Source organism: Gossypium hirsutum, chromosome A12, assembly GCF_007990345.1.
Source record: "Gossypium hirsutum isolate 1008001.06 chromosome A12, Gossypium_hirsutum_v2.1, whole genome shotgun sequence".
Classification (NCBI taxonomy): domain Eukaryota; kingdom Viridiplantae; phylum Streptophyta; class Magnoliopsida; order Malvales; family Malvaceae; genus Gossypium; species Gossypium hirsutum.
In genome coordinates, this window is record NC_053435.1 from 25,630,618 (window position 1) to 25,647,968 (window position 17,351).

Below are 17,351 nucleotides of genomic sequence, written 5' to 3' on the forward strand. Positions count from 1 at the left end.
GATGATGATGCTGAGAGAGCTGAGTTTTGGCTCGAGAACATGATCAAAGTATTCGACGAATTCTCTTGTACTCGAGATGAATGTATCAAATATGTTGTATCTTTGCTGAGAGATAATGCGTACCATTGGTGGAAAATGCTGATATATGTGTTTCCTAGAGAGTAGGATACTTGGGAATTCTTTAAATCTAAGTTTCGAAAGAAGTACATAAGTCAATGATTTCTCGATCAGAAGCATAAAGAGTTTCAAGAATTGAAACAAGGTCGGATGGTTGTTACTGAGTATGAAAGAGAATTTGTACAGTTAAGCAAGTATGCCTAGGAATATGTTTCCACTAAGAAATCATGTGTAAACGATTCATTGATGGGTTGAATGAAGATATAAAACTGTTAGTCGAGATTCTTGAATGAAAGAAACTTGTCGTTCTAGTTGAGAGGGCTTGTAAAATCGAGAATCTTAGCAAAGAAAAGAGAAAAGAAAACTCAGAAGCTAGAGACTCGAGAAAGAGGTCAATGAGTAAGCTGTATCAATCTTCATCGAAGAAATTTTAGGACTCATTTAATCGTTCTAATGCATCTGTGGGACATTCAAATAGGGATTGTGAAAAGAAACCTGTGAGTTCTAAAGCTCAAGCTACATCTATTACCAGTGTTGGCAGTGTGAGAAAAAATCTACTTGAATGTAGACATTATGGAAAATGACATATCAGTGATAGTAGATTGAATGATCGGACCTGTTTTAAATGTGGATCGTTAGATCATTTCATTCATAACTGTCCAGAGTTGGCTGAGCAAGATACAGTAGAAAACACGAGGCCGAGTAACACTGCAGCTGGAGGTAGACTACCCAGAAATGCTGTTAATGTGAGTGGTAGTCAGAGAAAAACCAAACACTCTACTGTGAGGTCTGAAACTAGAGCACCTGCACGAGCCTACGCTATTCGCTCTTTCGAAGAAATGTCATCTCCAGATGTTATCACCCGTACTTTTACTCTCTATGATACTAAAGTTATTGCATTGATAGATCCAGGATCAACTCATTCTTATATATGCATGAATTTAATATCTAGTAATACTTTGCCTGTAGAGTCTACTAAATTTGTAATTAGAGTATCGAACCCCTTAGGCAAGTGTGTGTTGGTTGATAAAGTGTGCAAGAACTGTCTGGTGATGATTCGAGATTTATGATTTTTAGCTGATCTGATGTTATTGCCATTTGATGAATTTGATATAATTCTGGGTATGGATTGACTAACGTTACATGATGCTATAGTGAACTGTAAACGAAAGATGATTGATATGAAATGTCAGAATAATGAAATTATCCAAATTGAGTCAGATGATTTGAATGGTTTACCAGTAGTGATTTCTTCAATGTTAGCTCAGAAATATGTGAGAAAGAGTTTCGAAGCTTATTTTGCTTATGTGCTTGATACAAAATTGACCAAAAAGAAGATAGAACCAGTGCCAGTTATGTGTGAATATCTGGATGTGTTTCCTGAAGAGTTACCGGGTTTACCACTGATCCCAAAGGTTAAGTTTGGCATTGAGTTAGTGCTGAGAACAACTTTGATAACAATAGCTAAGTATAGAATGGCTCTGATAGAATTGAAAGAATTGAAATCTCAGTTACAAGAATTAACCGATAGCTTAACATTTTGTTTGTGAAAAATAAAGATGGCACGATGAGAATATGTGTACACTATTGATAGCTTAACAAAGTGACGATCAAGAATAAATATCCTCTACCTAGAATAGATGATTTTTTTGATCAGTTAAAAGGAGCTATAGTATTTTCAAAGATAAAATTGAGATCAGGTTATTATCAATTGCGAGTTAGAGAATCCGATGTGCCAAATACAATTTTTAGAACGAGGTATGGTCATTATGAATTTTTAGTTATGCCTTTCGAATTAACGAATGCATCTGCTGTCTTTATACATTTAATGAATCAGATTTTTAGACTGTACTTAGATCAATTTGTTGTCGTATTTATTGACGACATATTGATATATTCACGAGATGAAACTGAGCATGCCAAGCATTTGAGAATTGTATTGCAGACTCTGCATGATAAGCAGTTATATGCAAAGTTCAATAAATGTGAATTTCGGCTAAGAGAAGTTGGTTTTCTGGGGCATATTGTATTAGCATCAGGTATTCGAGTTGATCCGAGTAAGATTTTTGCAATAATGGATTGGAAACCTCCAAGAAATGTTTCTGAAGAGAGCAATTTCCTGGGACTTGCCGGCTATTATAGACGATTTGTAAAAGGCTTTTCAATGATTGCGACTCCGTTGACAAGATTGCTTCAAAAAGATGTAAAGTTTGAATGGTCTAAGAAATGTGAAAAAAGTTTTGATCAGCTGAAAGCTCTTTTGACTGAAGCACCGGTGTTAGTTCAGTCTAAATCAGGTAAAGAGTTCATAGTGTTTAGTGATGCATCGTTGAATGGTCTGGGTTGTGTTTTGATGTAAGAAGGCAAAGTCATAGCTTATGCCTTAAGACAGTTGAAGCCGCATGAAAACAATTATCTGATGCACGATTTAGAGTTAGCAGCCATTGTGTTTGCGTTGAAGATTTGGTGTCATTATCTGTTTGGTAAGAAATGCCATGTTTATTCAGATCACAAGAGTTTGAAATATCTGATGACTCAGAAAGATTTGAATTTATGACAGGGGAGATGGTTAGAATTGCTAAAAGACTGCGAGCTAGTGATTGATTACCATCAGGGAAAAGCAAATATTGTTGTTGGTGCATTAAGTAGAAAATCTTTGTTCACTCTATGTGTGATGAGTACTCAAATAGCTTTATGTAATGTTGGTTCGATTGTGGTCGAGATGAAAGTGAGACCATTATTTTTACAACAGATTTGCAAAGCTCAAAAAGTTAATAATGAAATGTTAGCAAAACGAGCCCAATGTAATTCAAACCTTGATTCAAAATTTCAAGTTGACGCTAATGATTGTTTAAAATTCAGAGGCCGAATTTGTGTTTCGAGAAATTCAAAGTTAATTCGGATAATTTTGAACGAAGCACATAATAGTCGTTTATTTGTTCATCCTAGAAGCACAAAAATGTATAACGATTTGAAACAGCTCTATTGGTGGCCTGGTATGAAACGTAATATCTCAGAGTTCTTTTCTAAATGTTTGATTTGTCAGCAAGCTAAAGCCGAGCATAAGGTACCGTCTAGTTTATTGCAGCCAATTATGATTCCTAAGTGGAAATTGGATAGAGTGACTATGGATTTTGTGTCGGGATTGCCCATATCTCCAAGAAAGAAAGATACGATCTGGGTTATAGTTGACAAATTGACAAAATAAGGTCATTTCATTCTAGTACGAACAAACTATTCACTTGAAAAGTTAGCTAAGTTGTATATCTCCGAGTACGGAGATTCTACCTCGGAACATCAAACAATCATTAGATCCGATTTGAAACTCTGAATCAAAAGTCGACTCGCATTGAACTTGTTTAACTTGCAATTCATTATTGTATTCCTGGGCTTCACAGATTTGCTGAAGAAATAGCGGTCTCACTCTCAAATCAGCTACAATCGAACCGTTATCATACAAAGCTAACTGTGTGTTCATCGCACGTAAGGCAAATAATGACTTCCTACTCAGAGTGTCAGCAACTACGTTTGCTTTCCCGGGATGATAATTGATTACTAGCTCATAATCCTTTCGTAATTCAAGCCATCTTTATTGTCACAAATTCAGATCTTTCTGAGCCATAATATACTTTAAACTCTTATGATCAGTAAAGATGTGGCATTTTTCATCGTACAAATGATGACGCCAAATTTTTAGTGCAAAAACTATAGCAACCAACTCTAAATCATGTGTCAGATAGTTCTTTTCATGTGGCTTCAACTGTTTGGAGGCATAAGCTACAACTTTTCCCTCTTGCATTAGTATGTAACCCAATCCGTTCAATGACGCATCGCTATAAATCACAAACTCTTTACCCGATTCAGGTTGAACCAACACGGTTGCCTTTGTTAACAATGCTTGTAACTGTTCAAAACTCTGCTAACACTTTTCAGACTATTCAACCTTTACATCTTTCTAAAGTAATTGAGTCAACAGTGTTGCAATCATAGAGAATCCTTTATCGAAGCGTCGATAGTGACAAGCCAATCCTAAAAGGCTTCTGACCTCGGATATATTTCTAGGTGGTTTCTAATCAAAAACTACAGATATCTTGCTCGGATCAACTCTTATACCTTCCGCAGAAATAATATGCCCCAAAAATCCAACTTCTCGAAGCCAGAACTCATATTTTCTAAATTTAGCATACAATTGCTTATCTCTCAAGGTTTGCAACACAATTCTCAAATGCTTGGCATGTCATTAATGAACACAACAACAAATCTGTCTAAATACAGTCTAAAAATCCAATTCATCAAATCCATAAAAATGGCAGGAGCATTAGTTAGTCGAAAAGGCATAACAAGGAATTCCTAGTGTCCATACCTCATTTTGAATGCAGTTTTTAGTACGTCTGAGTCTTTAACTCGCAACTAATAATAGCCAGATCTCAAATCAATCTTTGAAACACTGTTGCACCTTTCAACTGATCAAACAAATCATCTATTCTCAGCAACAGATACTTGTTCTTTATCGTAACTTTGTTAAGCTAACGATATTCAATACACATTCTCATTGACCCGTCTTTCTTTTTAACAAACAATACTGGCGCACCCTAGGCCGAAAAACTAGGTCGTGCGAGACCTCTATCCATTAACTCTTGCAACTAAGCTTTCAACTCTTTCAACTCTGTCGGATCCATTCTGTATAGAGCTCTAGATATCTATGAAGTTCCCGGCACTAATTCAATAGCAAATTCAACCTCTCTGATCGGTGGCAAACCTGGTAATTCTGTAACATCTCGAATTAGGGTTTATCTTCTTCAATCCATAGCCGAATTTTACAAGGGTTCCATAGCCAGGGTTTTCAACTTTTCAAGCTTGATTGTAAGTGCCCCCTAGCCCCATTTTTTATGTTTTTTGTATTTTTGAAGTCTTTGAAGCATGATTTATCCATTCCTACCATTATTTTGAGCAAAGGTTCATGCATGAAATTTGAGCCATGTGTAACATGGTTGTATTTTGATGTTTAATGGAGGAATATAAATGTTTGATGTGTGATAAACATCTTTTGCTAAGTGATTTTTAGTGAAAACACCTAAAAAGGATTTGTTTGTAAAAAGATGTAAAAATGAGTAGTAGAAATGTGAAATAAAAGAAAATATGGGCTGATATGAGGTAAAGTATGGAGCAGCTAGGCTTGGATAACCAAGAAATTGCATGCATTTCATTTTACGAGCCTAGGGACTAAAGTGTAAATAACTGAAAAGTTAAGGGTAAAAAGGTAATTTTATCAAAGTAAATGTTATGAGTCGATACGAGTAATGTGTGTATTGAGAAAGTTAAATTTGGCACTATAGATCAAGAAAAAAGTTATTTGGGTCTTGATCGGGGGAAGAACAAGGTTTACGAGGATTAGGCTCGTTTCTATCATTTTGTACCAAGGTAAGTTCATTTACAAATAATGCAACATATACCATGCTTTAAAAGCTTTAATATTGCATGTATGGTAAGTACATACATATTTAATGTGATGTTGTATCATGTCTTTATTGCCTAAATTGTATCATGAATTATGCTTTGATTTCTCCATGAATATGTGATTTGGTGCTATGAGCATTGAAATCGACGTTGCGAGCAAGTTCTACAGAAATGTGGTATTAAAAAAGCCCGTTTGAACCTTAAGAATACTTTAGGATACAAGTGACATGTCACTAGGAATTATGTAATCTAAACTGATTGAGTTGTGTCTGAGTTCATGATATATGTGACATCCGAACTCATTGAGTTGTGGTCTGAGTTCATGATATGTATGACAGATGTTTTGGCATTCGGGTACTGGCCTCATATATGCTATTAATGGTGAGGTAGTCCAGCATGTGTTCCAGATACCTGATGGCCTGTATGAGCAGTCTTATGAGTAGCTCGTAAGTGAGCAACATGTGGTCTGAGATATAGAGTAGCATTGGCTACATATGAGGCACTTAAATGCAAGTTTCCTATGTATCTGATAGTATTCCGAGTGTTCAACGGGTAGTTCAAGATAAGTTCAATGAGTAATCTTAATGACTACATCAAGACAAGAAAGTAAGTTATTATGTACAAGTGGCACAGGTATGTACATCAAACTCATGTGAGTGACATGAAATATGATGAGCTTGTGGTAAGAACATGTATACATATATACATGAGAAATAAGTTCATGAGATTTGATAAAACGCAAGGTTATGTTTGTTATGTTAAATGCATGATTTATGTTTGCTTAAGATGCATTTTATTTGCATGTGAACTTACTAAGCTTTATGCTTACCCCCTTTCCTTTTCCATTCTTATAGTTTCGTCAAGCTAACTTGAGGACCGAAGAATGTCGGAAACTCGATCACACTATCAATTGAACATTTGGGTATAGCTAGTCTTATCATTTTGAGTATGGCATGTATAAGGACTTAGTCTTTTTGTTATGTGTCATATTAATTAGCCAAATGTGTTGGCTTATGATGGTATCATGATTATTTTGTATATGGCCATAAGAGGTGGCTCATATTGATTATTTTGGGTTGTAACCCTATTTTTCGATGCATGCATGCAAATGTGTTGATGCTTTAATATGGTTATGGTTGATTGTGGTTGATGAATGTGATGGATGGCATGTACATTTGGTGAATGAGATATGGTTAATAAGTATGCAATAAATGTGGTGAAAATGTGTAACTTGAAGGTAGCTTGGTAAAGATGATAAATAAATATGAAATTGGTGTGGAATGCCATATGAAAGTATGATAATTTGAATAGGTGACATGTTGACTTTGCTAAGTCATATTTTAATCATGAATGTGAATGTTTGAGTAATTAAATGTGCCATGCTGCATGCCATGAAGTGAGTGTAAATATGTGAGTGTTTAAGGGTGAAAAATGCTTAGAAAATACCTTAGAAATTGTCCACACAGTTAGACACACGGGCATGTGTCTTGGCCATGTGTCTGCCCCATGGGCGTGCGATCCGTCCATGTGTCCCCTACACCCTAATTACGCAAAACAAAGACACATGGGCAGAGGCACGGCTGTGTGTCCCAGTCGTGTGAAGGACATGGCCTTAGGACATGGGCGTGTGCCCAGGTCGTGTGAAGTCTGCACATAATTTTTGGAATTTAATTCGTCGCACGGTCTAAGCACACGGGCGTGTGACTTGGCCATGTGACCTTATTTGGTGGATGACATCATAGTTAGAGAGTTACATGGGCTGAGGACACGAGCGTGTCCCGTGCCACACGAGCGTGTGTGACCACACAGCCTACCCACACGAGTGTGTAACTCTTCAAAATAAGAAAAATTTTCTAACTGTTTAAAAGGTTTCGAAAGTTCTCGGTTTGGTCCTGAACCACTTCAGATGCATGTTTCAAGTCTTGTAGACCCTTATAAGGGACAATTTGCATGTGATTTAAAAATTTTAAATTGGGACAAAATTTTATGACTCGGTTTGATATTAATGTTCATGTTCAAGTCCGGTAACGCTTCAAACCCTGTTCTAGCATCGGATATGGGTAAGGGGTGTTATGAATTCTTCTGGAAATACATCTAAAAACTCACAAACAATAGGTATAGATTCAATCTTTGATTTAGACACCTTTGTATCCAGTACATATGCAAGATATGCATCATAGCCGTTTTTCATACATTTTTGAGCTAACATAGACGATATCACAGTATGTAATTCACTTGAATCATTAGACTCGATCCAAATAATTTCACTGTTCTAATATTTCAATTCGATAATCTTTCGTATACAATTCACAACTGCATCATGTATAGTCAACCAGTCAATACCAAAAATCACATCAAACTCATCAATGGCAAAAGCATCAAATCATCTGGAAAACATTGACCCCGAGTTATTAAAGGATAGTTCTTGCATACTTTGTCAACTAGAACATACTTGCCTAAGGGGTTCAATACTCTAATCACAAACTCAGTAGGCTCGACAAGAAAACTCTTATTAGACACCAAATTCATACATATATACGAGTGTGTCAGTCCAGGATCAATTAAAGAATCACATTAGTATCGTAAAGAGAGAATGTACCAGTAATAACATCTGGTGATGACGCATCTTCGCGAGCACGAATAGCGTAAGCCCTAGCAGGTACTCTGGCCTCAGATCTCATTGTAGAATCTTTCGTTGTACCACAATTACTACTTGCATTTCCCGTATTTCTTGGTGGCCTCCCTTGAGTAGCTATATTGCTTGATCTTGCATTCTGAGATTTATCTTTTTCATTTAACTCAGGACAATCTCGGATAAAATGATCTCGCGAACTAAAACTGTAACAAGCTCTATAATTATTTTTCATCCAACAATCTAAAAAAACGCCATCTTCCACACTGATGACACTCGGGTTTAACATCTTTCACATTGCCAACACTCGATACTAATGTGGCTTGAGCCTTAGGCCTGGTGTATTGCTTTCCACGAACTCTATTGGAAAATCCCACTGAAGCTATCGATCGGTTAAAATAGTCTCTATATTTCTTCGACGAGGATTGTTACGGTTTACTCATCGATCACTTCCTCGAATCTCTAGCCTCTGATTTAGCTTTCTTCTTTTCTCGGCTAAAATTGTAACACCCCGTACCCGAGACCGTTGCCGGAATCGAACACGAGGTGTTAACGGACTTAATTCATTACTTAAACAGCTCATACAATTCATTTTAAAATTTTCCAGACAAGCTGGCTAACTGCATCACAGTCGCTTTAAAAATCATATCTCGAGTTCAAAAACTCGAAATCCAATTCCGTAAATTTTTCCTGAAACTAGACTCATACATCTATCTACTAATGTTTTTCTAGAATTTTTGGTCAGGCCAATTAGTACAGTTTATTAGTTAAAGTCTCCCCCATTTCAGGGTTCGACTACTCTGACCTCTGTGTATTACGAATCAGATATCTCCCTGTATAAAGCTTCAATGACTATGTCATTTGTCTCTAATAAAACTAGACTCAACAATGAATCTGTACATATAAATCATGACTTTTAATTATCTTTGTAAAATTTATGGTGAATTTCCAAAGTCATAACAGGGGTTCCAGAAATCGCTCTGGCCCTGTTTTACAAAAATTTAAACATCTCATAAAATATAGCTCATATACCTGTTTGTTTCTTCCATATGAAAATAGACTCATCAAGCTTCAATTCCATAACTTATTCATTATTTAATTACATTTCTACTATTTTTAGTGATTTTTCAAATTCATGTCACTACTGCTGTCTGAATCTATTTTGTGATAAATTTTACCTATTTCATGGTTTCCATGGATTAGCTAGCAATTTGACATACATAGCACCAAATATGATCATGATTAGCCATTCCAATGGCTAATCATTACCAAGCATTTCCATACCTCTCAATAACCATATCATAAGACCATATATACAAAATGATTATAATGCTATACTCAAAATATATATGCCATTTTCGCATGGCTATACGAATATATATACATTACCAAAAGATATTTAATTAACAACAAAGGTCGGTCCTATACATGCCATTATCAAAGTTCAACTAAAAGAGTACCAAAAAGGGGCTTAGATAGTGTGGATGACTTCGACTTTGACACTTCCGAGTCCGATAGCTGACAAACAAAATCTATAATACAGAGAATTTAAGCAACAGAGTAAGCGTTTCGATGCTTAGTAAGCTTATAAGTAAGGAAATCATTTGAAACAAAAACATAAAAGAAACAGCATTCGTAAGGATAAATAATTGTCTATGCACAAGATCACATATTCATTTTAATTTACACTTCTATCAATATGTTTGCACGTTCGAAGTCAAACTTAACTAAATTTCATTTGAATCAATTTCATGTAACTCGAGTGAGCTATAGACTTCATATAACCCTAAGGAATGGCCGGGAGAGCATTATTCGATTACATAATCACAACTTATACTGTACCACATTTTTCCAATGTATATACGATCCATACCTGGTCATATTAGGGATTATGAGCACATTAATCGGAATTATTACGACAGAATCGCGCCTTTCCAAACATAATTACTTTCAGAATTTGGCTCAGATGTAACAACCAGCACAAATGCCTTTGGGACTTAACCCGGTTATAATAACCCGCACGAATACCTTCCGGACTTAACCCGGTTATAATAACCCGCACGAATGCCTTCGGGACTTAACCCGGTTATAATAACCCGCACGAATGCCTTCGGGACTTAACCCAGTTATAATAACTAGCACAATTGCCTTCGGATCTTAGTCCGGATATCATCCGAATAATCATGCACATATATCAATATATCATAACACATCTGTATTTCATTTTCATTACGAGAACTCAAGCACAAGACACTTATCAACCATGCCCATTTTCGGCTCAATAGCCACATACAAAGAGCATGATTTCGATTTGCTTTATAACATGATCTCTATACACATTCGGCTACCAGTCATAAGTATAAACTAATTACCTCGATACATAATTCAAGTAGAATCATTATATCACCGTTTATTTGTTATGCTTATATGTCGTGATTTAATCAAATCATAAACTAAGTTCCATTACTCAAAGACTTACCTCGGATGTTGTCGAACGATTTCAACGGCTATTCGATCACTTTTTCCTTTCCCCTATCCAACTTTGATCCTCTAAGCTCTTGAGCTAAATCAAACAATTTACTTCCCAAATCAAACATAGTCATACGGCATCCATATACATTTAGAACCAATTCACTTGAATTAATTGGCCACTTAAGTCTCTCATCATTTCATTTTCAAATTTGTATATTTGGTAAGTCACATTAAACAATTATACATATAGCTTTAATACATTTTATACTAGCCGAAATGTACCATCAAGATATACTTTACTCAAAGAATTTACCTTGGCCGAACATGTACAATGTTTTGTAGCTTAATAATTATAATATACATTATGTATTTATAATATTTATGCGGCCAATTATCCATGGTCATACACACACAATCAAAAATAAATACCAAAATTTTCATATCCTTTATGCCCCAAGCCGAATACACTTGTCATGTTCACCTACATTTTTCAACAATTTCTTCCTAATCAAACGCATATTTGGCTAGAACCATGGAAATTTTTAGCAATTTTTTTAATTTAACACCTAATCGATTATAACACATTTAAGCATTCTTTTCATTTTATTAACTCAAACCACATACATTACTCAAGTACAACATTTTCATATTCGGCATTAGCATCAAACATAATAGCCAATTCTTCCCACTTTGAATCTATGCATCTATTTGATCATAGTTTGTTCAAGCACTCATACAACAAGATTCATCCAATTTAACAAGAAACAAAAACCTTATTTCTCCATAGCTACTATGGCCGAAAGTTCTAGACATCTCAATACCGAAATTTCTAACATGGGTTACCTAAAGAACTTGGTGATTAGTTCAAATTTATCTAACATTTCAAAAATTTACGTGAATTTCATACCTCAATGAAGACCTAAATGATCGAATGGCTCCTTTCTCCCCAACTCTTCTTCTCTTTCGATTTTTGGAAAGAAACAAGGTGAATACTTTGTTGTTTTCACCCACCTACTATTTTATTTATTTATTTCATTACAGTCATTCATGATAATATGGCATTTTAACTAAATAAAGCTTATAAAAATTATCATGTTTTATAATATAATAGTAACATGGCTGGCCACTAACTAGAAATGGGTAAATTAACATGCAAAACCATTCCTTTAAACACATGCATTATTAAACCATTAAAAATTAACCAATCACATTTCAAAAGTATCACATATAAGTCCTATTGAATAAATTCACATGCAAATGACCAAATCAAAGCTTGAAACTTTCACACTTGTATTTACTCACTTCATAAACATGAAATATAACTTATAATTATTTTTATAGCTCGGTTTTGTGGTCCCGAAACCACTTTCCAACTAGGGTCAAATTAGGGTTGTCACAACTCTCCCCCACTTAAAGAATTTTCGTCCCCGAAAATCTTACCAGTGAATAAATTTGAGTATCGATCTTTCATAGAGTTCTCGGTTTCCCAGGTAGCTTCTTCGATCCCGTGTTTGAGCCATAACACCTTTACTAAATGAACCTTTTTGTTTCGCAACTCTTTCACCTTACGAGCGAGGATACGAATCGGTTCTTCTTCATAACTCAAGTCAGATTGAATTTCAACCTCTGATGGACTAATTATGTGCGAAGGATCAGATCTATAACGTTGAAGCATCGAGACATGAAAAACATTGTGAATCTTTTCAAGTTCAGGGGGTAAAATCAATCTGTAAGCGACTGGCCCAATTCTATCGGATATCTCATACGGCCCGATAAACCTCGGACTCAATTTGCCTTTACGGCCAAATCTGAGCACTTTTTTCCAAGGTGAAACTTTAAGAAACACTTTATCTCCGACCTGGTATTCAATGTCTTTTCTTTTCAAATCTGCGTACAACTTCTGACGATCTGCAGTTGCTTTCAGACTTTCCCTGATTACTTTTACTTTCTGCTTAGCATCTTTAATCAAATCAACACCGAAGATTTTACTTTCCCTAAGCTCGGTCCAAAACAACGGTGTACGGCATTTACGACCATACAAAGCCTCGTAAGGTGCCATCTTAATACTTGATTGAAAACTATTGTTGTAAGCGAATTCAATCAAAGGTAAATACCGTTCCCATGAATCACTAAACTCAAGAATGCAACATCTCAACATATCCTCGAGTCTCTGAATAATCTGAAGGCACTTGATGTTTCGCTTTCACTTGTTGACATATCAAACACTTCGAAACAAAGTCAGAAATGTCTCGTTTCATACCATGCCACCAAAACTGACGTCTCAGGTCGTTGTACATTTTCGTACTCCCCGGGTGAATTGACATACGGCTACAATGTGCTTTGTTCAGAATCATCGAAATAAGTTCTGAATTTCTTGGAACACACAATTGACTTCTGAACCTCAAACAATCGTCATCATCTATTTGAAACTCTAACTCCATATTCGAAATACATTCAGCCCGTTTTGCAACCAATTCATCATCAATTTTCTGAGCTTCACGAATTTGATGAATCAATAATGGTTTGGCCTCTAATTCTGCTACTAACACATTATCGGATAGAACAGACAAGTGTACATTCATCGCTCGTAAAGCAAAAAGTGATTTACGACTTAAAGCATCCGCAACCACATTAGCCTTTCCCGGGTGATAGTCAATGACAAGCTCATAATCTTTTAACAACTCAAGCCAACGTCTTTGTCGAAGATTCAAATCTCTTTGAGTCATCAAATATTTGAGACTTTTGTGATCCAAAAATACATGGCACTTCTCACCAAATAAGTAATGTCGCCATATTTTCAAAGCGAATACGATGGCAGCTAATTCGAGATCATAGGTTGGATAATTTTTCTCATGTGGCTTCAATTGCCTCGACGCATAAGCTACAACTCGACCTTCTTGCATCAATACACAACCCAACCCAAGTAAGGATGCATCACTATAAATGACAAACTCTTTGCCTGATTCGGGCTGCGCTAGTACTGGAGCTTCAGTCAAATAAGTTTTTAGTTGATCAAAACTTTTCTGACATTTTTCTGTCCATTCAAACTTAACATCTTTCTGAAGTAGTTTCGTCATTGGTGTGGCTATCATCGAGAAACCCTTTACAAACCGTCTGTAGTAACCGGCAAGTCCCAAAAAGCTCCGAACCTTAGTAATATTTCTCGGAGGCTTCCAGTTAAGTATGGCTAAAATTTTGCTCGGATCAACTCGAATACCCGATGCAGATACCACATGACCCAAAAAGCTAACTTCTCTCAACCAGAACTCACATTTACTGAACTTAGCATATAACTGCTTATCCCGTAAAATCTGCAACACTAATTTCAGGTGCTCAGCATGTTCGGTTTCATCTCTCGAATAGACCAAAATGTCATCAATAAACACAACTACAAACCGATCCAAATACTGTCTGAAGATTCGATTCATCAAATCCATAAATACCGCAGGGGCATTAGTGAGTCCAAACGGCATCACTAAGAACTCATAGTGACCGTATCTCATTCTAAAAGCAGTTTTGGGTATATCTGAATTTCGAACTCGCAACTGATAGTAACCTGATCTCAAATCTATCTTTGAAAACACTGAGGCTCCCTTTAGTTGATCAAACAAATCATCAATATGCGGTAACGGATATTTATTCTTTATTGTCACTTTATTCAGCTGACGATAGTCGATGCACAACCTCATGGTTCCGTCCTTCTTTTTTACAAACAATATTGGTGCACCCCAAGGTGAGAAACTCGGTCGAGTGAAACCTCTATCCATCAACTCTTGCAACTGAGCTTTCAATTCCTTTAATTCCGTTGGTGCCATACGATACGAAGCTATCGAAATCAGTGTAGTCCCAGGTACAAGTTCGATGCCAAACTCTACCTCCCGAACAGGTGGTAACCCCGGTAATTCTTCAGGAAAAACATCCGGATATTCACAAACCACTGGTACCGATTCAAGTTTCTTTTCTGATTCTTTATTATCAAGTACGTATGCAAGATACGCTTCACACCCCTTTCTCACATATTTTTGAGCTAACATCGAGGATATTATTGTTGGCAATCCATTCAAAATAGTAGACTCAACTCAGATTATCTCATTATTTGCACACCTCAAATCAATAGTCTTACTTTTGCAATTCACAACTGCATCATGTACGGTCAACCAATCCAAACCGAGAATAACATCAAATTCATCAAACGGTAAAAGCATCAAGTCAGCCGAAAAACAGGAGCCTCGGATTATTAAGGGGCATTTCTTACACACCTTGTCCACAAGCACATAACGACCCAAGGGATTCGACACTCTAATAACAAACTCAGTAGACTCAACAGGTAAAGTCTTACTGGATGCTAAAGTCTCACATACATAAGAATGAGTAGATCCAGGGTCAATCAAAGCAATCACATTAGTATCAAATAGAGTGAAAGTACCGGTAATAACATCAGGCGATGAAGCATCCTCGTGTGCACGTATAGCATAAGCTCTAGCAGGAGCACGAGCCTCAGATCTGTGATAACATCTTTAGACCCTCTCTGACCGCTGCTAGCGTTCCCCGTATTCCTAGGTGGCCTACCTCGTGCTGTAGTAGCAACCAGTTTCCCATTCTGATTTACATTCTGTTCAGACAGTTTCGGACAATCTTTGATAAAGTGGTCGGCTGATCCGCACTTATAACAGGAGCGGTCATGGAATCTACAACTCCCCGAATGCCATTTACCGCAATACTGGCACTTTGTCCTATCCCGATGATCATTTCCAACACTGGCAACTGAAGTGACTCGCATACTCATAGGGCGTCGATCATGATCTCGTCTGGAAAAGTCCGAAGTGTCTTTAGATCGGCTTGGATCATTTCTAAATTTCTTTGATGCTTGTTGAAAGGGCTTTCCCGAAGATCTCTTACAAAACTCTCTTGCTTCCACTTTAGCTTTTCTTTTCTCCTTACTGAGCTCTTCGGCTTTGCAAGCTCGCTCGACAAGTACTACAAATTCTCTAATTTCAAGAATGCCAACATACAGTTTTATATCTTCGTTCAACCCGTCCTCGAAGCGTTTACACATGATAGCCTCAGACGAAACACATTCCCGAGCGTATCTACTAAGTCTGACAAACTTTCGCTCATAATCAGTAACTGTCATAGAACCCTGCTTAAGCTCAAGAAATTCATTCCGTTTCTGATCAATGAATCTTTGACTGATATATTTCTTGCGAAACTCAGTTTGAAAGAATTCCCAAGTAACCCGTTCTCTCGGCACGATGGAAACCAAAGTATTCCACCAATAGTAGGCAGAATCACGTAACAGAGATATAGCACATTTTAAACATTCATCAGGTGTGCACGATAATTCATCGAACACACGAACGGTATTATCAAGCCAAAACTCAGCCTGCTCAGCATCATCACTGTCAGTAGCCTTGAACTCAGTAGCCCCATGCTTCCGAATCCTATCAACCGGGGGCTTGTTCAACCTCAACGGGTCAACTACAGGAGATATTACAGGTGCAGGGTTTGTATTATTCGGGGTGAGGGTTGTGCAACAGTCGGATTAGTTCGAACATATTGGGTAAACCAGTCGTTCATCATAGCATAGAAGGCTTGTTTTGCCTCATCATTTTGATTACTTGCATTAAATTGAGAGTCAATCGGCGTTGTCCCGTGCGTGGGAGCAGGCGCTACACTCTTAATATCGTCAGCTACTGCTCGATCAGGATCAGAATCCATTTCTATACGAAAACACATTTTTATCTGTCAGAAATCACCACACTATCATATTAACACATAATGGCATGTATAGCTAGACCCATACTTATTACGGTAGTCCTAGAATCGACAAAACCGTAGCTCTGATACCAATAAAATGTAACACCCCGTACCCGAGACCGTTTTCGGAATCGAACATGAGGTGTTAACGGACTTAATTCATTACTTAAACAGCTCATACAATTCATTTTAAAATTTTCCAAACAAGCTGACTAACTGCATCATAGTCGCTTTAAAAATCATATCTTGAGTTCCAAAACTCGAAATCCAATTCCGTAAATTTTTCCTGAAACTAGACTCATACATATATCTACTAATTTTTTTCTAGAATTTTTGTCGGGCCAATTAGTATAGTTTATTAGTTAAAGTCTCCCCCATTTCAGGGTTCGACTACTCTGACCTCTGTGTATTACGAATTAGATATCTCCCTGTATAAAGCTTCAATGACTATGCCGTTTGTCTCTAATAAAACTAGACTCAACAATGAATCTGTACATATAAATCATGACTTTTAATTATCTTTGTAAAATTTATGGTGAATTTCCAAAGTCATAACAGGGGATCCAGAAATCGCTCTGGCCCTGTTTCACAAAAATTTAAACATCTCATAAAATATAGCTCATATACCTGTTTTGTTTCTTCCATGTAAAAATAGACTCATCAAGCTTCGATTCCATAACTTATTTATTATTTAATTACATTTCTACTATTTTTAGTGATTTTTCAAATTCATGTCACTACTGCTGTCTGAATCTATTTTGTGATAAATTTTACCTATTTCATGGTTTCCATGGATTAGCTAGCAATTTGACATACATAGCACCAAATATGATCATGATTAGCCATTCCAATGGCTAATCATTACCCAGCATTTCCATACCTCTCAATAACCATATCATAAGACCATATATACAAA